Source organism: Gouania willdenowi, chromosome 9 (genome assembly GCF_900634775.1).
Source record: "Gouania willdenowi chromosome 9, fGouWil2.1, whole genome shotgun sequence".
Lineage (NCBI taxonomy): Eukaryota > Metazoa > Chordata > Actinopteri > Blenniiformes > Gobiesocidae > Gouania > Gouania willdenowi.
The window spans coordinates 18,756,313-18,781,834 of NC_041052.1; the positions used below are offsets into that span (position 1 = coordinate 18,756,313).

The 25,522-nt window shown below is 40.4% G+C and overlaps 1 long non-coding RNA gene across 2 annotated transcripts in view; it reads right to left on the minus strand.

The window, feature by feature from the left end:
- Positions 1–575: 575 nt before the first annotated feature.
- Positions 576–25,522, minus strand: part of LOC114470227 (uncharacterized) — a 40,959-nt gene continuing 16,012 nt past the window's right edge. For both annotated transcript variants that reach the window (XR_003674848.1, XR_003674847.1), the window contains exons 3-4: positions 3,680–3,767; positions 576–1,010 (exon numbers count right to left, since the gene is read on the minus strand). This is a non-coding gene — a long non-coding RNA (uncharacterized LOC114470227). The remainder of the gene's footprint in view (positions 1,011–3,679; positions 3,768–25,522) is intronic.

Below are 25,522 nucleotides of genomic sequence, written 5' to 3' on the forward strand. Positions count from 1 at the left end.
CAGAGTGAGAATGAATGTAAAGGAGGGGGATTAATATGATTAAGCCAAAAATAATGGAACATTAAAAGCGTATAAATATGAATGAATAGAAATAAAAAGCAAAGTAAGGATGATATCATTCTCATATTTAAATCCACTGAGTAAAACGTTGTTTCCGATCTGACGTCATGCTTGTGTTTCTTTACAAAACACAAGAGAGTTACAGAAAACTGCATTTTTTATTGTTTGCAATTGTTTCACACGCAGTTCCATGTCATCCGACAGACACTGAGAGGTTCACCGAAATAGCACCTGCTGAAAAAATGAAACAGAATTTAAACAGGGAGGCGTCTTAGCGCTGTCGAAAATTTGTTTTTCCCCATATTTCACAAGTTTGTCTGGATATGCTACAACTGAGCCAGGTGTATGGTTTTGATCAGGAAGTGTGGCGCTTTGATCAAACTGCCAACTCTTATCAGCACGCATGCTCTTTTCATAACCAAAGAGGACCCAATTATGTCAAGTGCATTGTTCTCTACCTGGAGTACCACAGTGCTGCACGGGAAAGAAGAAATAACTCGCATTTAGAGCATCACTGAAAGAGAAGGGAGCCTTTATTTAGCTGTCAAAAAATGTACTTGTTACACTCAATCATTTACATGAAATAAAAGCAACTTTTAGTGCATGGAATATTTTTTCACAATTTCTTTGAACGTCATCTTCCATACAAAGGTATATTAAAAAAAAAATAAAAAATACATTGAATTCTGCTGGAACAAAGTCACAGTGGGGGTTGTGGAAAAAAAAGATAAACAGTTTTCAGGTCATTGTGGGGAGATTGTCAGCTTGGTCAACAGCTTTTGAAAATAGTGGTGAGGAATAGAGGGATAAATAGCAGAGTGGCTGGTTCAGGTGCTGTGCAGTGTTTGTGTGGAGAATCGAAGACGTGCATTAGACTCATGAATCTTCTCCCTCTCCCAGTCACGCTGACATTTAGAATCATCGCCCTTTGATCAGGAGCGCTGGTTCACCTGAAAAAACAAAAGACAGGATTTAGATCATTGCAATAAAAAAAAGTTTGGCGTGCAAACATATACAAAAAGACACTTCTCACTGCATGTCCTCTAAAAATACCATACACAGCGTAACACAAGTGAAATGTTTTATATTGTGACCGAAAACTAACTACAAATAACACACACCTTATACTCAAACGTTAAGCAACAGTACTTGTAAAATTTCATCACATTCCAAAGAGTGTACTTCGACTGAAAGGAGTTCCCAGTGTACTTGGGAGTGACAAAGACCTCAGCAATATCCGTTGACATTAGTCCCCCTCATACCACTCTGCACTTTCCTCCCATTGTTCCCATTGCACTTCTCACATGTATTGTCTTACATGATATCCTTAGAACCTGATAAGACGCCCAGTGAAGGTTTTTGTAGCTGAGGACACAGGCCTGGGAGTGTCTCAGGGTTACAGCTGCTTATTATTCTCTCATGGAGAAGGCCGGAGCTCTGCAGGATCTGGGGAACGACCGTATCAGATCCCCTGTAAACTAGCCTGTGTTACCTGCACCTCCAGCCCTTCCTCCATTACCCCTGCCATAGGTGACACTCCCTCCTTCCAAAAAGACATTATGATATTACATTTCCTTGAAAGTATAAAGCTCGTTGACAAGCATGGGAGGTATACCGAGGCCTCCTGTGAATGTATCGAGGCTGTGCTGAACAGCTGTGGTCATCTGAGACAATAAAGATGACAGACCGGCACAGGTAAAGTTTTCAACACTTGGTGTCGTTTTTGTCTTTTTCCAAAAAAAGGAAAGTGTGACGGTGACCCGTTTTACAATGACTCCAACAGGAGTTCATCCATCATCAACAAGTTTCACTTTAACAGGAATGTGAAAATCTCTCCGTTATGTATCTATTTTTCTAAGAAGTAACAACAGTTTGGTTTTGGCCAGTTTTCCACCTCCAACAAACTTTTTTCAGATTTGGCTGACAGAACAAAATGATTCAGAATTGGCAAACAGTAACATTACTATTGACAGCCATACCTGGCCAAACTCCAAAAGAGAAAGGGATCAGGATCAGGATCAGGACAACTACAGCCCACCAACAGAGTGTTTGCAGTACCTTTATCAATAGCAGTGGGTCAAAGCCAACATGTATGAAAGTACACTGAAACAACAAATAAAGAACCTTGAACGCTCAAACATTTTCTTTCAATTATGTAATCATGCATTTTTGTCTGAAATATGCTCCGAAACTATGTAAAATCTGTCAGTTGGATGTTGATTCTAAATAAAACATACAAATGTCTTTTTTCTCCCTTTTTTAAATTTTAATCTTACAATTCATTGATTTGGTATTAAGAAAAGACGATGAGCGAGTGGTTTTCTTGTTTACCTCTTCTATAACAATCACTGGATTGATTTACTCTGGTGTTTTTTCTTGGTTTACTTTACTAATGATAAGTCTGTAATACTTTGTTGGAATGGTTTGTTTTATTTACAGTAAGTTCTTATATTTGACATGTAAGTCTAATAGAGAAGATATATTTTTAATGGTTTGCCAATTTTTACTTTTTGTGTTAATTTGTTTACTCTGAACAACCCTGATCTAATGTATGTGACAGAAGTGCCTCTAAAAGATTATGGGAGAGAGATTATTTTAGATTTCCTCTTACAAATTCTGCAGGCATGAGGCTTGCTGTGCCCTTCACCCCAGTGTGCAGTTATGCAGAAACAAAACTTGAATTTTTTGGTTGTGATCTCCCCTCATCCACAAAAAAGGATTTTATGTCAAAATGTCCCTCAGGAAATTGACAAAAGCAGAAAACCGTGTCTGGTGTTGCCCTAAGTCTGATATCAGGGTTGAGAAGTCGTACGCCTTTGTCTCCAACTGCTAACTACTCCCAGTAGACAATGGTCCAATTCTGCCGTCCTCCAAGAGTGGAAAACTAATGCTCCAAGTTACGAAGTAAGACTATTTCACCAACTTGGTAGTTTTCCAAATATCTAACAACGCAATGTAATCCAAAGCCTGAGACTGCATTCAAAAAACATGAACCAAAATGCACAGACATGAACAGCGAACACGCACAAAGACTTGACACATACACATATCCCATCCATTCACTTTCAGCCTCTCCATCTTTCTCCTTCTATCTCTGTCCATGCTTCTGAACCTCAGGGAGACATATTCTTTTTCATCTGTCAGTATAGATGGAGAGAGGCATGTTCAAACACACAGCAATGGCCTTGCCAGCACCAAGGAGGCTCTATGTTTTGTATGCTTGAAGCACTGCATTATCTCCTAAGTGTCTAGCAACCATAGTATGGTAAATAATGGATGTTCCTCTTCCTTCAGAAAAAAAAAAAACAACAACCCTTCTCTCACTTCAGGGACCAAGCATGGTTTACCTGTATAAACGCCCTGTCTGTGTCTTTGGAGGAATGGATAGCACTGAAGGATGTGGGTCAGATGATTTCATTAGCACAGCATTTCTCTCTCCATCTCCTTCAATCAGAAAATCAATGTCACTCAAAATGTGTTCTAGATACTGTAATGTGTAATTCTCTGAGAAAAAAGACGGCAAAAGCTGCTGATCCAAAATAGGAAACTTGTAATAAATACAGGCCATCACACAAGAGAGCAGTAACAGAAAGGCTCCAAAATCAGAGCACTTACTCACCTCTGAGATCAGAGGAACATCCTCTCTCCTCCCACAGTGCATTTGTTACATCGACTGTGTAAGCGGCCCATCTGGTGATGAGTTCAACCTGAAAACAGAAATGGGCAAAATGTTCAGAGCAGGCAAGGGACAGGGATGCACGAGTTAACACATTTGACAAAATAGTGTGCTGAGTCATACTTTATCTGAAATTGAGATTACTTTCTGGCTGGAATTCATCATTTTGCTTTACATATCTGTCCCTCTTTGTTTAGTTAAAACAAAAGAGCAAAAATAAATGGACAGCACCACATGTGCCACCCCAGTGAAGTCTCTTTAGTCTCCCTCCCCCATTTGTTCTGAGTTTACATCGAAAGAGTTTCAGCTATTGTGAATTATTTACTTGATTCACAATTCAGCCCTTTAACCCTGGAGCTAATGCAGACGCAGTCAAGATTAAAAAATACACTGCAATTGGATCTTAGTTTGACTCTTCCTATGTGTGCAATCGTCTCTTTATGTGAGGACGAGGAGTCAAAAAAAATGTACAATCTGTATCACGCAAAAAACACTGTTTTATAGTGACAAACACACGCACGCACACACACATACACAGAGTTAATCAGCGTTTCATTGTGTCACCTCATCTTTCTGAGCATTACTGACAATAACACATGGTATCATTTGAACCTTATGTGGAGGTAAGACAACTTTTATGGAGGCCTATTCATTTTTTAGATAGAGAGTACTTTTTAACCTGAGTGAATTGATGAGACGGTCCAACTATCTGTGTCTGAGAAAGTGTAAATAGGCTGAAATGATGAAATAGACCATTAGTAGAAAGATTTGTTCACTGACAGCTGTGTCAAACTGCAAAAAAAAGCCTATAGTCACAAACTTATAAAGCAAAAGCTAAAATGAACATGGAGTGAGAGGTCAGAGGTACATGTTTGACCAAACACGCTTTAGTTGCAGTCAGATATATACATATCTCGTTGAGCAGATAAATACGAACGTATGAACACATGCACCCCCCCACACACATAAGCACACCGTCGTCAACTTTACGTTGCTATGTTGCCGTAGCGTGTTACTGCAAGGTTGTCATGGATATACTCAGATGACTTCAACATCCCATAAGTGGGGGGATGCTGAGTGCTTCAGAGGAACTGGCACCGAGTTTTTTCTCCTCCCCCAATCCCTCAACCCACATTCTCTACCCCTTCCCCCCCCAAGCGGGATCCCTGTCGCCTGTTCTCCCTGAAAACAGACTCAACATTAAAAAAAGGCTCCATGCTTTTAAGATGGGCTGACCTGAAAACTATACCTTTCCACAGTAACTCTATTCTCTTACAGTCTTGCAGCCTTTACTCCCGCTCAGCTACAATGCACCTGATTTGAAACGCAAAGCAGGTAGAACAAGTTTAAAAACCGGAGTTTGACCTAGAAACTAAACAAGTAGTCTACATGATGGCAAAATAGCCTGTGTTTGTGCGTGTGGTGGTAGAGGTGTTTGGGGGTTTGAGGAATAGGTTGAATTTAGCCCCAGGGCAGTTGTGGTTAAGCCTGGAGTTTTATTCAGAACTCATCCTTTTCATCAGCCATTATCAATAATTTACCATTGCACTTGTTTAAACGTCCTAATGTGGGCTAACCCTCAATGTGATTTCTCAACAGATCCACGCACATGTTCTTAATAGCACTCTCGTGGCCTGAGCTCAATACCGCTGCGGTGGATCTCGATGTGTCAAAGTGAGCGTAACACAGAACCAATCACAGGTAAAATGTTGATCATAAAGGTATGGATTTCTCCACCAAGAATGATTTACTGAAAAAAATAACATTGACGTTCTTTAAAAGGTAGTTTTACTGTATCTCTATTTATATTTTCAAAAAATAAAAATAAAAAAGGGTATTGAATTCTCTAGTCTGTTGAGAGGAAATAAAAGGGTTAATCTTTTATGACATTGCCCCTCCCATTTCTATTCTGCCTTGCTTTCATGTTCTCCTGTATGGCATCATTCACTGACTGCACAAGTGCTGATAAAAACAAATCTCTCTGATTGGGAGGCTAATTTGAACTGTCAATTATTCATATGCAAATGGAAGAAAAATGTTCTCACGCAATTTAGAAATGAAAAATTTCAAAGGCAGAGATGTGCAGATGTGAATGCTCAAATCTTTCTTTAAAAAACACTGAGCAACATTACCAACCACTCTCCTATACTCTTCATATGTAATGAAGAAGAAAGCTAACACACAAAGAGCCAGTTTAATGGGACCTGACTATTTTCAGGCATGTTCTCCTCACTGGATGCAAAAAAATAAAAACTATTCTAGGTTGGGAGTATAATGTCAGAAAGTAACAAAAGCACCAGTGCCTCAAAAACAACTGACTGTTCCGCAGCTTTGTACATGTACTTACTGTATATTCTCATATAAGGTAAGAAATTAAGGGTCCACAATCAGGTAATGAGTCATTTGAGTCGTTTTTGTGATTTAAGAATTTTACAAATATCTTGTTTTTATACTTTTATACTATATTATGTTAGATAAAAAGTGTTTTCCTAGCGTAATCCAATACAAGTGTTCCCTGTGCCTGTGATTAAAATCACGGACTAAAAGTTAAACTTGGAGAGAAATCTACTCCAAAGGAGTGTTCATACAAAAAGAAGGAAGCAGGAAAATAAAGAACCTTTCTCAAACAGACTGTTGCCTGACCCTCTCAGCTGATGTGTCAGTTCAAGTAAGAAAAAGCTTTTCAGGCCCAAAACAGGATCAAACAACCTGCTGTAGAGTCCAGTTACACCATAACAATAGCTTACATTCACTCCCAGCCACGACACACAAGCTTTTCCCCTCAAAGGGAGACGAGTGAGAGTAAGTCTGGTTTGGCGGGTGGGTTCATGTGGGTATGGAGTGGAGTAGAGCGATATCTTAGACGATAATGGTGTTCAACAGATTAGATGGTATCGGCCGACCATGTTTGTTTTAGACGCAGATCTTCAGCTGCTCTGTTGCCATCATTGGGCAGCCCTATATACAGTACCTGCTCTCAATCTCTTAGAAAGCTGTTTGATATTGTCACAAACAATAGTTTACAAGTGATTAAAGATATATGTGCCACAACATTTTCTGATGACAGTTACAATGTATATGAACTTTTAAAGTCATAACAGAAAAAACAAAAAGCCTCAGGCGTGTTTTCATCCAGGTTCAAACTGAAAGATCTGATTGACTTTGAATTGACTCATGACCTGTGAGTAAAGCCCTTTTTCCCTTTCCTAAAATGTTTTTATTTAATTTTCAAATTGCATGAGCAGATTCTTAAAGATTCCATCAAGCCAGTTAAAAAGCGTCCCTCATATTTCAGTCTTTCTAAAGCGAACTGTCAGATTATTCACATGGCAACAGAAGACAGCTCCTATCTGCTAACCTGCTAAGGCTCCCGCTTTAGAAACGAACAGCGGCGCTGACAGTTTTTATTTGTTTTGCATTGGCTCAGTAGGTCTGATGAAATTAGTATGCAGTCAGGGATGGGAGGGCTTGTCAAGATCAGGGAAGAAGTCCCTCCCCACCCACAGGGTACATCTACATTCATGAACAAGGTAGACAAGAAAGCTGACTCGTGTAAAGACAAGGTGCAAATAAAAAGGCCTGAATATTCTTTTTCATTTGGATCCACTGAGATCACCTCCGCAGATGGGCATGTTCTCCAGCTGTCTGTCTAACATGTCTGTTCATCTGTCAACACACCTACTCCATCCCCCCCTTATTCTCACACCCTCCTCTTCTCTTTTTGAAAACTATGTGTCATGCACGTCAAAATGCTCAGGCCAGGCCTTTAAAGGGTTTTCTACTGGACCATAGAGTGAATAAACATCCATCTCAGGAGAAAGTGATCTGGGGCCCTTCTCTCTCTGAGCCCGAGCTCTCCTGGGAAACACACGGCTCATACAATGGATAGAGGACGCCTTTTGTTGAGTCTCTGGGAGTTGCAGGGCTAGCTTTGGATCAAACAGGAGTGTGTGTGTGTGTGTGCGTGTGTGTGTGTGTGCGTGTGCGTGTGTGTGTGTGTGTGTGGGGGAGTGTACATCTCAGGATTTAAACAAGGCACGCACACATAAAAATAAACCTCAGACACGCACAAACCTTTTGCCCACACAGAATCACAAATTCTTCATCTGCCTAACCCCAACATGACTGAGTAGACTTCTTTTTTCCATTGTAGTAGTTACAGAGGGCACTGGGGTGAGTTTTAACTCACTACCAGGATAAGGAAAGAGAAAATAATAGGAAAATAGTAACCTGTATCAGAGTTGGAGCCTTTTTACTCTACTCTTTTAGGGCTTCTCTCATGTACCATACAAATCACTGCTCTAAACTCCCTCCAGGGGAGAGGGGAAAGGCAGGTAAATTCTAAATGGAAGGGACCTCTAAATGCTTGCAGGTACCCATATGTGTGAAAGTTATTTATGACAAAGACTGGAGACATTCCTCAAATATACGATCCAGCGTAAAGAGACGGATTGAGAAATGCAACACAAGGGAATAATGGATGCCAGAAAACACAAAAGGTGCACATTTGTATGAAAAAATAATTAAAAAAAAAAAACATGACTGAATTCAGCACTTGTTTCATTATCTTAAAAAAATGGATGTTGTTTAAATACTATAATAAGACATTGGAACAATGCAGACAGTCAGAATGGAAGAATTCTTTCCCTGGTGTTGGAACACAATTCAATAATTTCCCTTTAAGGGCAGCTGCCTTGCACTTGGCCGCCTGTTTTTCATGTAGGATCCATGGGAATTCTCCTCACTCAAATGAACGCTCACTGCCTAGCCCTATTCACCTCCAACACTGTATTTTTTTTCTCATGCTCCCCCTTTTTCAGTTCCCTACTTTCCCAGGGAACCCCTCTTTCCCCTCTCTCACTCACCCTCTCTAAACCTCACCTCCTTTCCCCCTTTCCTTCCCAAGCCCCCTCCCTGCTTAGTTTCTGCTTTGCTTTCAACTTCAATTTCGAGCACAATGAAGTTGTTCTGGCTGACAGTTTGGCCAGTAGAATAAGTGTTGTTCAAGCCTGCTGTGTGGCCCTGTAGTCGGGCCATTCTACACTTTGCAGGCTCAGTTACCAAGAGCCTTGTTGGTGGGACACGGAAGAAATTCGTCCCCACACTCCCACACTGACCCAAACAATTAGCCTCAAACAACACAGTGGCACACCTGCGCCTCGTCTTTGTATACTACGACTAATGTGGATAAACACACATAAACCAGCAGTTAAAAACAAATGTTGCACTTTGCAACAAGAAGGTTACGAGAATCAACGACGCAAAATCTCTACACTTTAATAATGGGTCGGTGTGTGGAAATGAATTGGTTTATATCAAAGTCTTTTGACTAAAATGCAACTTAGTTTTAGTCAAAATTTAGTCATCAGGAGAATTTTAGTTATAGTCCTAGGAGTTTCAGTCAACTAAATTACATTAAGATTTTAATGTGATCTAAATCTAAATAACATGCATTTTTTTTTTTTAAATGATTGAATTACCTTTTATTGGCCTGATTTTGGACGGTACTAATTTTTGAATATACACAGATTTGATGTGATCAATGCGTAAGTCCACGCGAGCCATCTTACAATCAGCTTACTTCCTATTGGATCACTTACAGGCAATACCAATAGTTTTGTTTTTATTAGTCAACAAAAATAATATATTTATATATAGTTTTTGTTTACAAGTAGTTTTTTAATTAGTCATAGTCTCGGTGTTGTCACTTTAAAAATATAGTTGACGAAAAACTGTAAATAGTGTTCCATATGCTTACGCTGTAATTACCACACCACATTAGGTCTGATTTACTTAGTTACTCAATATCTTGTAGGACCTGTCATAAAGGATTCTGTATCGCGGTCAGCCGGAAAGACAAAGCCTGAAGCCCTCGCTCCTCTGTCGCTTTGGGTGAGCATCAAATAGTCAATTTTCCTCTCTCCCTACTCTGCTCCACCTCAATCCCTCTTTTTCTCCCCAATTTACTTTTCAATTTCCCAGTTCCATAGGTTACCATACAATAACAGAAATTAACACAATAAATATGTCTTTCGTAGTGTATCCCATCTGACGTGCACACACACAAAAGAACACACATACACAGAAGCCAGGACATGAGAAAGTGGCTGGGGGAGGCCCTGACAGGGGGACCATATGTCCAGGCGTTGTATATCAGTCGGCTCGCCCCCAGCGCTCTGCCAGACCACCATAACTTAGTTTGTCTTCAGTACAAAGTTTGGTCCAAGCTTGGCTGGGTTCATTAGGAACCTATTCTCTGAAACCGATGAAGCTCAACAGACCTCCAACAAAGGAGCTAATCACACCCACTGCCCTCCACCCTTTCTTCTTAACCTTCACTCTTTTCAAAAACTCTGCATCTATGAATTCCCCACACCATCGTACTAAACAAAGAACCAAAATCCATTTGTGAAATGCTCAAGCTCAACTCCAAAAACCATTATTTTTCACATTCTCGGACTCTATTCTTTTCTTTTTACACAGACAATTGCACAGAAAGAAAAATGATCGTTGTATATAGCACTAAAAAATGTACACATGAAGCTGTTTGAAGATGTTATGGAGTCACTATATCCATATTGTATTTTGTTTGTTGTGGGAATAACTTCAGACGTTCTGTGTGGAGGATGAATGCCTTCTTCCAGTGTCTTGTAAATGCATCTTAGTGCATGTGTGAGCAAAAGGAGGTGATGCACTGACAATAGAGCGCCTCAGGGTGCAGAATTCTTAAAATGACCTTAAACCTCAGTGTTCTCCTTTCCCATGGCTTCAGGGACAGTGTGCATGTCTGTATATTTGTATGTGCTTTTATCCATCTATATATATATATATATATATATGTGTATATATATGTATATATTTGGAAATGTATATATTTTTTATCACGTAAGGATGAAGCCAGAATTTTTTTTTCCAAGAGTATTTTCCTACATGGTTTTATATCATCTGGCAAACATGCACATCTGTGCACTACTACCCTTAAGGGCACGATGACTGTATTTGTTCACCCTGCATCCAGCAGAGAAGGAGGCTGGCTCATCACTAGGTCCCCTGCTGTGTACACAGGCCACAGGGAAGCACGGAAGTAGCTGATCTGGACATGGCTTAAAGACATAAATTGCACATATAGGATGGGTCCCAACGCATTAAAAATATACACACAAATAGACACATGTGGACGCAATTGCAGATAAAGGAAAGTTGGTTTGGTAAAGGTGCTGGTGGGGAGGCACTGATGGTGAGGGAACAAGCAGCATGGGGTGCTAAAGGCTGTGCCCCTGCTTGTGTACAAATGTCATGACTACAAATGTAAGGACACCAAGCAGTTACACATGCAGTATTTTAGGTGTTATTTCGAGGGCCTTATAAATGGAAAGACTAGGCCTCAGGTGCAGATAAGTATATTTTGTTGCTGTTCACGAGAAACATCTTCATGCTTAGACAAGTGGGTAGAATTCTGATTCTGATTCTAGATGATGGTTGCATGAATGGATAGGTGGTTTGTTAATGGTCCATGCAAACCCTTATCAAATGCCTTTTTCTATCACCTGAAACAGCCAGAAAACATTGGAAACTAGATTATAATCTGACCAGCAGTCAGGAGCCTCCATGCATTTCCACAAATTACACATGCAAAGCCCACTAGTGCAACCATATGAGGCTGCAAGTTTCATATTGGCTCCCTCAACATGACAGCAAATATGAAATTCAGACAAACATCTCAGAGTTCTGTGCATCCTAGTCTCAACCTCACCCGTCTCATTAAAGTTGTAACGAGTTGTATTTCACAGTTTCAGGAAGATAAATATGTTGTATTACTGGTATATGTTCAATCAACAAATGTTTGGTAGATTAATTAATCAGTTAATTTAAAAAAAAGAGAGAGAGAGAGAGATTGGTTTCTTCCTGAAAATGCCTGTAGGCTAAAATAATTAATTAAAGCAAACAAGTGATATATCTGAATAAGATGTTTTCTTGTTTGCCTGCAGATTATTATTTTTCTTATATATTATTCCTCAACATTTTTATATTCAGAGACAAGTTTCACTGTATGACTGTATTATGTTTTTTTAAGTGTGTTGGAGTAGGGGGTTAATGGCTTCACGTTAAATGTCCGAAGGGGTACGGGACTGTGAAAAGTATGAGACCCACTGTTCTATGGCAGCACATAAGTTTAACATTGAAAATGGTTAGCAAGAAAAAAAAAAGTTACATCTGCAACCTATAAAAAATATGAATATAATTATACAGCAAGCAATTTAGCATGCGCATTTTAATATTCAAAAAGACACAAGCAGCACAGTCTTTGATTTAGAAGAAAATAGTGTTTTTCTTCTCTTTGAAAGGTCAAAATACAACAGCAAACCCTTTCACGTAGCACTTTCATGACCAACAAAACACTAATACATATTATGCATTAAATACTTAGACGTAAAACCCACTTCATGCCACCACAGGAGACAAAAGCAAGTGTACATTATGGTGTTGTGTCTACTCACCTGTGCATTAGTTAAGTGTAAACACTGTAGTTCAAAGTGATTTGTTTTGTCAGGGAAGAATAAAATAACACATGAAACACAATTACTACTGTTCTCCAACATAGGGACTAATGGAACTATCTGCAGCTGTTCAGAGCCACAATGTATGATTGAATGTAAAGTATGTAGAATGAAAATTTTCTGGCTAATGGATGTCCTACTGTTTATTAAGGTCACAATATCCCAGAGTCCTGCATTGACAAATGGTGTATTTGGTTAAAAATCTACTGTACAGTCACATATCCTTTTCCATGCCAAAGTTCAGATGTATCAAGAATGAAATAAGAGTGTAGCGCATTTAACCCTAACCCTAAACCTTGGCCCTAATGGTACGTTCACACCAAACGAGTTTTGGGCAAAAAAATTGAGCCTCACACACGTAGTTGGACGCTTGTGCTCATTGAATACAGACGCTTGTCACCAGCGTCGAAGATGCTCTGGACGCGTGTCGAGGGGAGGTGCTTCTCTGTTTCCAGTGGTGTTGATACAATGGATGATACTGTAGCAATCATTTACGTTCATAATTTACCCAGTGACTGAAGTGGTGGGGAACAGGCTGTGTTGAAAAGGCGGTGTTTCCGGTCAAATGTATTTTGGTGTGAATCAGTGTGTGCACTGTGATGTCAGAGGGCTATAGAGAGTGTGGTTGAATGGAGAATAAAGTGTGGAGTTCCTTTCTGAACACGCCGCCTCCGACTCCCGTTCATCGGCTCTACATTATCCAGAAAGTGGCTTGGCTTTATTTGCGCCTGAACGTCGTTTCTGGATTTACCAGAGCTGTGCTCGGACAAGAGTCGCTTTCAGCGCTACTTCCATCTCTCCCGTGCCCAGTTTGACTACCTGCTGACCCACATCAGAGCTCGCATCTCCTACCAGGACACCAACTACAGGCGCTCTATTCCAGCAGAAGAGTGCATGTCCATCTGTCTCCGGTTAGTGTTTTTTTTCTCATTATTCTGAATATGTCACGGTTGGGGAACGCTCCTGATTGGTCGACGTGCCGCGTTATGCCCCAAAAGTTCATCAATCCCAACTCCAGCGTCGGCTGCATTGGAGGTGCCGGATGCACGTGAAAAGCATCTGCCGTGCGAAAAGCTTCAAAACGCATGGCACAGGAGGCGCGGGGGACCTCCGACGCTCCCAAGAAGAGCGTCCACCATATATTGTGAATGTACACCTGCCGCTTTTGACATTTTGATGCGTTTGTTGTGAACGCGCCATAACCCTTAGCCCTAACCCAAACCCAAACCCTTAGTCCTAACCCCAACCCAAACCCTAAGCCCGAACTCTAACCAAAACCCTTAGCCCTAACTCTAAACCTAACCCTTAGCCCCAACCCAAACCCTTAGTCCTAACCCTAAATAAAACCCATAGTCCAAACCCTAAACAAAACCCTTAGCCTTAACCCTAACTCTAACCCTAACCCCAACCCAAACCCTTAGTCCTATCCCTAAATAAAACCCTTAGCCCTAACTCTAAACCTAACTCCTAACCCTAAATAAAACCCATAGTCCTAACCCTAAATAAAACCCATAGTCCAAACCCTAAACAAAACTCTTAGCCTTAACCCTAACCCTTAGCCCTAACTCTAACCCCAACCCAAACCCTTAGTCCTATCCCTAAATAAAACCCTTAGCCCTAACTCTAAACAAAACCCTTAGCCTTAACCCTAACCCTAACCCCTAACTCTAACCCTAACCCTTAGTCCTAACCCAAACCAAAACCCTTAGCCCTAACCCCAACCAAAACCCTTAGTCCTAACCCTAACCAAAACCCTTAGCCTTAACCCTAACCAAAACCCTTAGCCCTAACCCCAACCAAAACCCTTAGCCCTAACCCCAACCAAAACCCTTAGTCCTAACCCTAACCAAAACCCTTAGCCCTAACCCTAACCAAAACCCTTAGCCCTAACCCCAACCAAAACCCTTAGCCCTAACCCCAACCAAAACCCTTAGTCCTAACCCTAACCAAAACCCTTAGCCTTAACCCTAACCAAAACCCTTAGCCCTAACCCCAACCAAAACCCTTTGTCCTAACCCCAACCAAAACCCTTAGCCCTAACCCCAACCAAAACCCTTAGTCCTAACCCTAACCAAAACCCTTAGCCTTAACCCTAAAGGTAGGTGAAAGGATGGAGACGCTGCCCACACAGGCACAGGGTTGAGGAGGATTAAGTCCGTCCACCCAACCCTGCACTCTCCTCTGGAAACTTACCTCCAAAACTTAAAAACACAATTAAGACCTTAACCAAACTAAAAGGCAGGTGAAAGGATGGAGACGCTGCCCACACAGGCACAGGGTTGGGGAGGATTAAGTCCGTCCACCCAATCCTGCACTCTCCTCTGGAAACTTACCTCCAAAACTCTAGAAAGAAACACAATTAAGCCCTTAACCAAACAAAAACTAAAAGGTAGGTGAAAGGATGGAGACGCTGCCCACACAGGCACAGGGTTGAGGAGGATTAAGTCCGTCCATCCAATCCTGCACTCTCCTCTGGAAACTTACCTCCAAAACTTAAAAACACAATTAAGACCTTAACCAAACTAAAAGGCAGGTGAAAGGATGGAGACGCTGCCCACACAGGCACAGGGTTGAGGAGGATTAAGTCCGTCCACCCAACCCTGCACTCTCCTCTGGAAACTTACCTCCAAAACTTAAAAACACAATTAAGACCTTAACCAAACTAAAAGGCAGGTGAAAGGATGGAGACGCTGCCCACACAGGCACAGGGTTGAGGAGGATTAAGTCCGTCCATCCAATCCTGCACTCTCCTCTGGAAACTTACCTCCAAAACTTAAGAAAAACACAATTAAGCCCTTAACTAACCCTAAACCTCTTTAAATATTATCCTACAACTGGACATGATCCTTTACACTAAACCTAACCGCTACCGCCTCCATTCGCTGGCCAAATTTGAGGTTCTATATCTAACCCTAAAATCCTAAACCTAAAACCCAATCCTAAACCTAACCCTAAACCTAACCCCAAACCTCTTTAAATATCATTCTACAACTGGACATGATCCCTAACACTAAACCTAACCGCTACCGCCTCCACTCCTTAGGCAAATTCAAGGTTCTATATTTAGACCTAACCCTAAACCTAACCCTAAACCTAAAAACCCAAACTCTAACCCTAATAACAACAAAATAACTTCCGAAAACAAAATGGCCCCCGAAAACAAAATGGCGCCCCCCCCCCCCCCCCCCCCCCTCCTCCTCTCAAAATACAACAATTCTAAAGATAAGGTTAACACCTAAACCTAGAATAAAACCCAGAATAAAACAAACAAGAACACACCAACCACTTCCATCTCCATCCCATTCCTCACCACAGGCAATGGGGTGGAGACTGGAAACTGAGACGAGGTCCACACAGACCCGGTTGTGGTGAAGCCCAGACAGGCTCCTGCTTCTGTCCCTCAGCTACAGTTCTATGATCCCTCATTCCATTACACACACATATCTCCAAGTTACAACGGGTTTGTCCAATCAGACACAAAGTGGGCCGGATGCATCCATCCTCCTCTCACTCTGACGCCTGTCATACAGTCACAACACTGCACAGACACCTCACCCACTGATACAAATTCACAAAACCTTTTGATGTGTGACACAATGACGAGAGGAACACGAATAACATGCGTCGGCCCGTGCCTGCCTTTGATTCCCTATCTAACTGGGGGAGTCCTCGAACTCCCCCGGGGGGTCTCATCGAGAAAACACATTACCCTACCTAACCCTTAGCTCTAACCCTAACCCTAAAGTATTTGTACATTGAGCCAATGGGGTTTTTGTTACATGTTCTCTGTTAAAGTGTGCATGGATTTTGAAAACATCTCAGCATGAACAAAATGTTAAGTTCAACAGAGTCACCAAGGGTGCTTCAACAAATACCTGTATTCTAACCCTGCTACTAGTGCCAGGTTTAGTCTCAAAGCCAACACCAGTATCAGGGTTCGAATTTAGCCCAGGTAGACCATTTATAGAAGATGAATTATACCCATGCCATGACAAACGATGTGCAGATCCTGGCAGATGAGGATATATTCTGTACTAACTCCTTGCCTTTAGTATACTTTTACAAGACTGAACTAATCCATGCTAAAAAGGCACAAATCTTTCAAAAATGGGCTGTTAGCTTAGCAATAATGGTAGGTAGACAGTATACTACTGTAGCATGCTAGGGTAATGAGTAAAACATTTACAACACCCATATCAAATTGTCTTTGAATTGAATTATTGTTTTGTCTCCTCAAAAGCCAACTGTTTATTTAGCAGCTAATTTCAAAAATATTATTACAACAGTAAAAAAAAAAAAAAAAAAAAAAAAAAAAAAACTGAAAAACTAGAAACTATTAAAAGAACGGGAAGTCTGTGTAAAAAGTGAAGTGTGTAACTGAAATACACAAATATACACACAGAAGCCAGGACATGGACATAAGCTAAGAATGAGAAGGCCTTGACAAAACCAGCAGCAACAGACTCCCTGAACCTCATCCTGATGCTTAGTATTTTCTTGGGGAAAAAAGATAAAGGAAAACAAGAGCATCATTTGGACTCCTGCTACAATTTCCCCTCCTTTCCGCTGCTCTTTCATTTCCTTTTGTTTCCTCCATTTACAGCCTCGGCCTGGAATCACCAGAGTTCCTCAGTGAAAGCAGGTTGTTCTACTCATCACAGGCACTTCTACAGATTCTCAGACAGACAGTGGTGATTTGTACATGTGTTAAGGCAGAACTGCTTTGTGCCTCTTTCACAATAAAGATTGCCACTATTATCTGAAGCTATTCCTTTCAATGTCACAAAAAAGGAAGAAAACAGAGGGAAAAGGATGAAGGAATTTAACGCAACCACTGTATGAATTTCTGATGAAAAGTGAGTGACAATTTTGTTTGAAATTGTCAGTGCTAGGCCCTGATATGTCATTTCTGATATGCATGGTCTATCAAGCCGTGCTTTAAAAGGTACAACATATTGGCAGTTTTAGGTTGAATGCTTCATCGTATTTACTGAAAAAGACATGATGGATATGCGGCTATAATTAAGTGTTTTCTTTGGCTTATGCAAAGGCTTCATTCAAGCTCACAGACCTGGCTGCTTCATGAAGGACCTTTGACTGTTGTACAACCTCAATTTATCAACAAACATTGAGTGAATACAGTGGAAATGCAAATTTAGTCTTGGCCTCTTTTAAATCAGGAAATAAAATCAGATCCTTTGTGGCCACTGGGCATGGAGGGTGGGAAAAAACAGTGAAGCAGGGGAGTTTCCTCATCCTCTTGTTTGGCCCATAAATGAAACAGTGCCAAAGCAGGAACGATGTTGTGCCTGTGTTGTATGCTCTGCTAATTGATTGCCTCCCCTAACAAGGGCATAATGTATTCTATTGTGATCACCCTTTGCTTGTGTTCATTAGGCCAGGAAACAGTGTGATCTTTCCTTTTCTTTCCGCTCCTGCCCCTTTTCCTCTCCGGTTCTGCTCGCTTCATCCTCCCTTTCAATACTCCTTTTTTTGTCCCATCCCCTCATCTCTCCCCCTCTCTCTCTTTGCTTTTGGATGGGAAAGTGGAGACAGAAGTGGTACGACACGCACAGCCCGGAAGAGACGAAACAATGGCAGATGCAAAAAACTAAGTAGATGGTTTGTAGGGTAAACGAAGATATTATTTATACAATAATGATAGATAAGTGCAAGAAGATGTAAAAGAAAACAAGAACAATCGGGAGAAGAAAATGGTGGAAAATGTAATACATGAGCTAAAAAAAAAAAAGATGATTTCTCACCACCTTTCTCCATGATTCTTCTTTTTCTCTCTGCCACACTATCTGCTACTCCTGCCAGGTTCCCACCTGCTCCATCTCTACCCAAAACCTTTTTCTTTCTCTGCCTTTCATACACCCTATTTACCAGCCTGCAACTCCCACTTCCGCTCCTCACTCCATCTCTGGTTCGCCTCTTCGTTGAAAATGGCTTAACAATGCCTACCAGTGTTTTCAGGACTGGGCTACAGCATGGACTGAAACCAGCCAGACTTTCATCGTCTTTACAGGAGGCTGAATAAGTAAGAAGCCATTGACCTTGCTGCTACAACTTACAGCTCTTTGCTCTCCAGCTATACCAGCTTCTAAATAGCGTATTTATAATCACAAGTACTACAGCGGATAAATAGGAGCGACAACAACACAAAGATGAAACTAGGGGAAGAATTTAAGGATAAATGAAAAAATGTTTCCAAAGATAGTTGAATATGGTCTATTTTCTAAAATGACCTTCATAAACTAGGGCAAAGATAATTCTTTATTAAAAATTCCCACAAGGCTTGAACAAGCTGCAGGCGGTGAAAAAAATGACTGACTGCAGGAAATAAGGAGAACCACTTCCATATGGTTTCAGATCATAAAAAAAAAAAAAAAAAAAAAAAACTGGCGTGCTGGTGCTGTTATCAAGCCGGTGCTTGTGGCAGCGACACGCTGAATCAGTGGATTGAAAGGCTTTTCGATCAGCCACATGCCTCTGTTCCATGGCTTGCAACAGAAATAAGCTAACAGCACTATGCAAAACAGGATCATGAATGTGCGCAATTAGGTGGGACTGGTGTCATTTTTCTGGGTTATGGGATGTGACATTTGTGGGCTAGAAGCATACATCAGCGTAAGCACGACTGATGAATGCGAATCCCACTTTTCTTTGAAAAAAAAAAAAAAGAAAATGGTTTCACACATTGCGATACAAAACATACAGTTTGTCTTCCTGCGCATAACATCTGCATGCATAAAAAAAAAAAAAAGCAAACCAGACAAACGTGCACACAAGTACACACACACACACACGTAACATCCATATCGTCATGTCTGCATAAATCTGCACAGTGGGAAATATATGCAACAGAGACACTCAACAAGCAGAGCGTATAAAGCACTAAAGGGATTCAAACACAAACCGAGTGCTTGTGTACTATTATAAAAGCTGCTTATATTGGATATCACAGGGTTGGATGTATCTAGTGGACATATGGGGATGGCACATGGAAGAAATACTTGTTTATAATGAGGGAAAGGTGAGCCTCTAGAATCTGGTACAATACATTATGACCTAGGAAGGTATTGTTCAGCACCAGAAGAAAAGAGGTGTGTCCATCTCTTTTATATCCACACTGATTCCTGCACTTAGGGTCATGGCAGTCTGTAGATACAACAATTCACACACTCATCACAAACAAAAACTATTCACACACTCGTCCCCACCTATGGTCATTTTAGCGTCTCCAATTAACCCAAAATACTGATTGAAAAGTCTGAGCAGAAGCAAAACTACCTGGAAAAAATGATAAAACACGCAAAGTGCACATAGTAAGATCACAGAAAGGGTTTCTGGGAATCAAACAATGAGCCTTCTTGCTGTGAGGAGATAACCACTACACCACTGTACTGTCTGGTCAAATAAAAAACTACAAATGCAAGTAATTCTGGGGATTTTATTTGTACAAGGTTACCATAATAGCAATAGGATATAATGTGTGAGACAGTAAAAACAAGTTCTAGAACTAATTGATTTGGGACATAAATACTCCATTGCCATGGTCATATGTATTCTTACACAATAACAAACTCCTCCTCAGCTCTTTAAAAGAGAATTTATACATACTGTACTCAACTCCATACCCCCCACTACTCCTCATTTCCCTTTTCCCCATACAGGCACATACGCACACACAGAAACGCGTAAACACACTGGGATGCACAACACATTGCAACAATCTGCCCCACACACACACACACACACACACACACACACACACACACAACACACACACACACACACACACACACCACACACACACACACACACACACACACACACACACACACACACACACACACACACACACACACACACACACACACACACACACACACACACACACACACACACACACACACACACACACACACACACAGAATAGAAGGACACATCCCTCATTGAACCTCGGAAATTAACTTGACATTTGATGCAGACAGAAAAATATATATATATTTCAGAGGAGATGGAAAAAAACAAAGTGTACCAAAGCAGCGATAACAAAAAAAAAAGAAAAAAAAAAAATCCACCCCCTGTTCACCCTTCTCCACTCCACACCCTTAAGCCCAGGGATGTGTTGGAGGGGGATTTCAGCGATCTGCAATGCAGACACCACTGGGTGCCCACGAAAAATGAGCTTCATCTTTTGCCTGTCCTTGTCAGTGTATGCTGTCTGTCTCTCTTTGTCTCCATCTTTTGTGATGTGGGCACTCCATTTTCATATTCCCATTTTCCCTATTAGAGCTTTTCTATTTGAAAGAAGCTTGAAAAGCAAATATATAACATTAAAAAAAAAAGCATTGAAAATCACAGCCACACTTTGACAATTCATTTGTAAATGGAAGAGTTTAAGATGAAAAACATATGGGGCTTCCCAATGTTTTTTTTTTCATTTTTTATTTTTTTATTTATTTATTTTTTTTGATTAAGCGAACATTATTTTTTTGAGACAGAAGAGTGCTTAGCATCTTCAACATAAATAGAAAATAGACCAAATTGAAGGTTTTTAGTTGTTAGTCAAATTTAAGTTATTGTGAAGCTTTAAAAGAAATTAAAACACTGATGAAAAAGTCTGAACACCTGCAGGCCACAATTAATTTAAATTTGCATCTTTTTGAACCAATAATAGCACACACAGTCTCACACACACACACACACACACGCACACGCAAACACAAAGAATGGAACAGTGGGATAAAAGGAGGACAGTGAACAGACCGAACACAAAAACTGTGCATAATGTGTGTGTGTGTGTGTGTGTAATTAAATTTAAAATAGTTTTAACAAATAATTGTTTTTACCCAATATTTGAAGATTGGTTACATTGATAACAAAACTGATGCATTATTGATGGTTTACTCTTGTTACGTTGCAGCACTCTAATTATATCTATGCAATAGGTGAGAATTAAAAACAAAAACAAAAAAAAAAAAAAAAACATCACAATAACTTCGAGAAAATTGTCTCATTGCAAACTCTGCACAAGGCAATTCATTACAGAGTACACAATTCATAATTTGGTACAAAAGCAAAAGGGATTTATTTTTAGCTCCATGTGAAAAAATTCAATTTTCACATTGGGCCAATGAATTTGTGCTGATGCAACAACCTGGTGAGTGTTTTCCATCATCAACAATAAAGTTTTCACTGGTGTGACTTCTATTAGCACTGGTGTCATTTATATCTGCTGCTCATTTCTCTGAGGTAGTTTCACGCAAATATTGCTTCACCACGAGCTCACATGCACACACGCACACACGTACGTTCTTTATTATTTAAAGACAACGCAAAACTGCATATAATGTGGACAGTGGGATAAAGAATACATTAAAAATACAATTGTATTTATCAAAACATCATTCCTGAGCATTGTTTAAACACTGCATTCCTATTGGCTGACACCGAACCTCCACAACCTAGCTGTTTCTTGCTACTGTCAATTTGCATTTATTTGCATGATTTTTGTGATGTGGATATCCTTTGTTCTCACCGTATAATGATGCAGGAGAAATGCTCCCTCTGCAGCACTGTCACACAGCTGCTTAAACATGAGGCTCACGTCACATGTTTTAATTGGGTTTTAATGAAATAATAACTGCATGAATTAAATTGTGTAAAAAGACGAGCGTGTTTTTCAAATGTCAAATTTTGGGGGCAACCGAGGAATGACACATTCTGCAATATTTCAATGTTTTCTTCACATTTTTGAAACACCTCCATAGTATCTTTGATCATACACAATAGCGTAGTCTTTAATGTCCAGTGCTTTGTTTAATAATGTACATATTGAAATACATTGTAAGAGCCAGTAGCCTCTGTTCTCTGTTGACTACATGACTACACGTGTACACAAGTGCGCATGCATGCGCAAATGAATATGAATGTCTTAATCATACAAACCAAGCAGATGAATTTACAAGTGGCTGTGGGCGGAGACTGGCAACACACGCTAGATTACAACAGTGACAAAGAAGCAGATGTTGGCTGCCGGTACAATATAATATAATGATATATAATGTCACATGAGTGTATCTGTAAAATTGTGATGGCCACAGTCACACAGTGAAAGTTAGGCTGCACAATTCATCATATTGCTTATTTGTATTTCAATGAATGGATGTTAAACATGATTTTCTTTGTCTTTGAGTTACCTGTGGAATGTCTTCCTGGTCTGGCAAAAGATGGTGGAGAGGGCGGAGCTGACTTTTATGCTGAGGCCTACGCCCACCGGACTAAACCAAGCTCATTGACCTCATGGGGGGGGACTGGGAGTGTTATGTATTACCTTTTGTCTCATTGAAGTCTAGTGCAACCAGAAACGCCAGGTGAAAAACCCTATGAACAAATAGTGGAAATATTGAAGAACCACTATGCACCGAAGCCAATGATTAGTGCCGAAAGGTTCAGGTCCCATAAAAGAAACCAGGAAGAGGTTGAATCTGTCTCACAGTTTATAGATGTACTCAAGCAGTTGTCTGACCACTGTGATTTTGGACGTTCACTCAGTGTAACATTACGTGACCGGCTAGTATGTGTTCTACGCAGCGAGGCTATCCAAAAGCGTTTGTTAACGGAAGCTAACAGATAAGACAATTGAAATGAGCACATCAATGAAGATGGCAGCTAAAGAGGCACAGCAGCTGAGTGCATCAACACAAGTGCACGAACTGTTCATGCAGTCTATGAAGGAGGCATCATCTGGACAGTTGTGGACACAAAAGAGTGTTGGTGTAAGGACGTAGACTGTAGAAATTGTGGTATAAAAGGGCCACATTGAATGTGCATGCAGAAATAAAATGACTCAGAGGAACAAACAACAGAAAATCAAAAAGAAAAATGATTTTTACAAGAATAAAATGAAACGTGTAAACAAAATGGAACATGAACAGTATGAGAGCAACTGTGATTCAGACTCAGATAAAGTGCATGTCAATCACAGATGAGGATGATGATGGCTACTGGATCACGTCACTGCTGGAGCAACCAGGCTCCTTCCCTTTGGAACCAGCTCCCAGTCTTAGTACGGGAGGCTGCTATTCTCTCCACCTTTAAGGCTAAACCTTTTTTGCTGAAGCGTATACTGTATAATAGCGTTAACCTAACCACTTGGGTGGTTAGGTTAACGCTATTATAAGCCCTAAAGCCCTAAACCTAAAAATAGGAACTAAAAATTAAGATCATATAGTACAACACCAACACTATATTCAAACACAGTCCACCATCTATACATAGCTCTAATGGGCTGCAGTGGGTGAAGTTCAGTCAGACAAAGTTGTGCCAGGTTGCAGCCAAACCCCCCACTTCCGAACCTCGTTGTATATCCATCACATTGCTCATACTGCTTACACACCACTTACACTGATGTTGACCCCATACTCATTCTCATTCTACTGTATTCCTGTATCATGTTTTTCTGCAGTCAGTGCCTTCTCCTCGCTCTTCTCTCTCTTTTCTGTTTCAGGTGTCTTGAAGCTGGAGTTGACAGTTCCTGATCTGTGGTTCATGGCTCAACTAGTCTGAGAAACTCTGATGTTTTAGCTCTCTATCCTGTTCTGTTCTCCTTCTTCTGTCCACTAACCCAGGCAGATGGCTGCGACCACTGATCCTGGTTCTGCTGGAGATTTCTTCCTGTTAAAAGGGAGTTGTTTCTTCCCACTGTTCACGTGGATCTTGTTTGGTTTTTTCCTTCTTATTATGAATTTTTTTTAACGCTTTGAGAAAACGTCATTGTAGTTTGTGCTATGTAAATCACCTAACATGTAATACTCCTCTTGTGTGATAGTTCGGAGGTCTGTTGATTGCTTTGTTCAAGTTTCTTTTTGGGGGGAAAATAAAACCCACATTTTTAAACTTCAAACCTGCTTCCTGTTCCTTGGCTGCTTGGTCCACAACAGTAATGTATGCATACAGTATGTGTGATTGACCTGTGTATGTTTTGCAACAGTGTTGTAAAATGTAATTGCTAAAGGACCGTTCTCATTAAAAAATGGGCAACAATTTTAAAGAAGGATGACTGCAAGAACAAAGTATTTCAGATTTCCTGTCCGACCCTGGAGCTCAGGACGCTGCCATGCCCAAAGTCAAGTCTAAATGCACTGTGACATCACCCTGCCATGCTCTGGAATTTGACATTTCTCACAATTTCACTTATATTAGAAGAAAAAAAAAACTTGTCCCAACTCAGTAACGTAGAGTAGTAGATTGGTATTGATTGAGGGACATTATTAATGATGCTGAGCTTGCAACTATATGAGGATAATCCCTTGCTATGTAGATCAATTTATAATTTTTGGCTCCAATGCCATTTATTTCTTCATTGGGGGGCCTTAACATAACAGAAATCCAAAGCCTTGGACCTGCATCAATTGCTATTATACATCAATATTAGGGCCGGGACAACAAAAAATACGTTGCGTCGTCCGACCAAAACAACGATGGTGGCATCGGAGAATAACTAATGCGAGTGGCTCTTCCGAGTTTCAAAAGTGCAAGGCAGTGAAGACACGCACTCGTTTGTCGAAGGTAGCTGTTCCCCGTAACCCTCGTCCTTTATCCCGAGTGTGACCGACTGGCAGCGCGTCGACGGGACAAAGAGGAAACACCCACTGTGACATCAGCAGCAGCAGCAGCAGCCGCACGCGTGCACACACGCAATGAAATAACACATTTACATACAATTCTTAAGGTAAAAGGAAAGTTTATTTTAATGCTACTTCTGACTCTGAATGCATTAGTTTGTATTTTTATAATCTTACTTCAACTTTATTTTGGAATTTTAAGTTGAAGAGCAATAAACATATATTGCAATGTTAAGGAATTTATGTTTGTTTTTTTTTTTCATTTTAGATATGTAAATCAACGTGTATAAATTACTTTTAGTCAATTAATGGGGAGATAATTGATAAGTCGAATTGAATCGAACTGGAAAAATTAATCGTTAGATTAATTGATGCATCGAAAAAATAATCGCAGGTTAATCGTTTAAAAAATAATTGTTTATCCCAGCCCTAATCAATATATCCAATAATTACTGATCTATTTATTTGCACGATAAAAACACTCTAAAAATAAACTGTTGCAGATCTATTGTGGTGTTTGTATGAGTTTAAAGGATTCCTGCACGGGACAAAAAAACATTTCCCATTAAGATAATAATTTTGGTTAAATG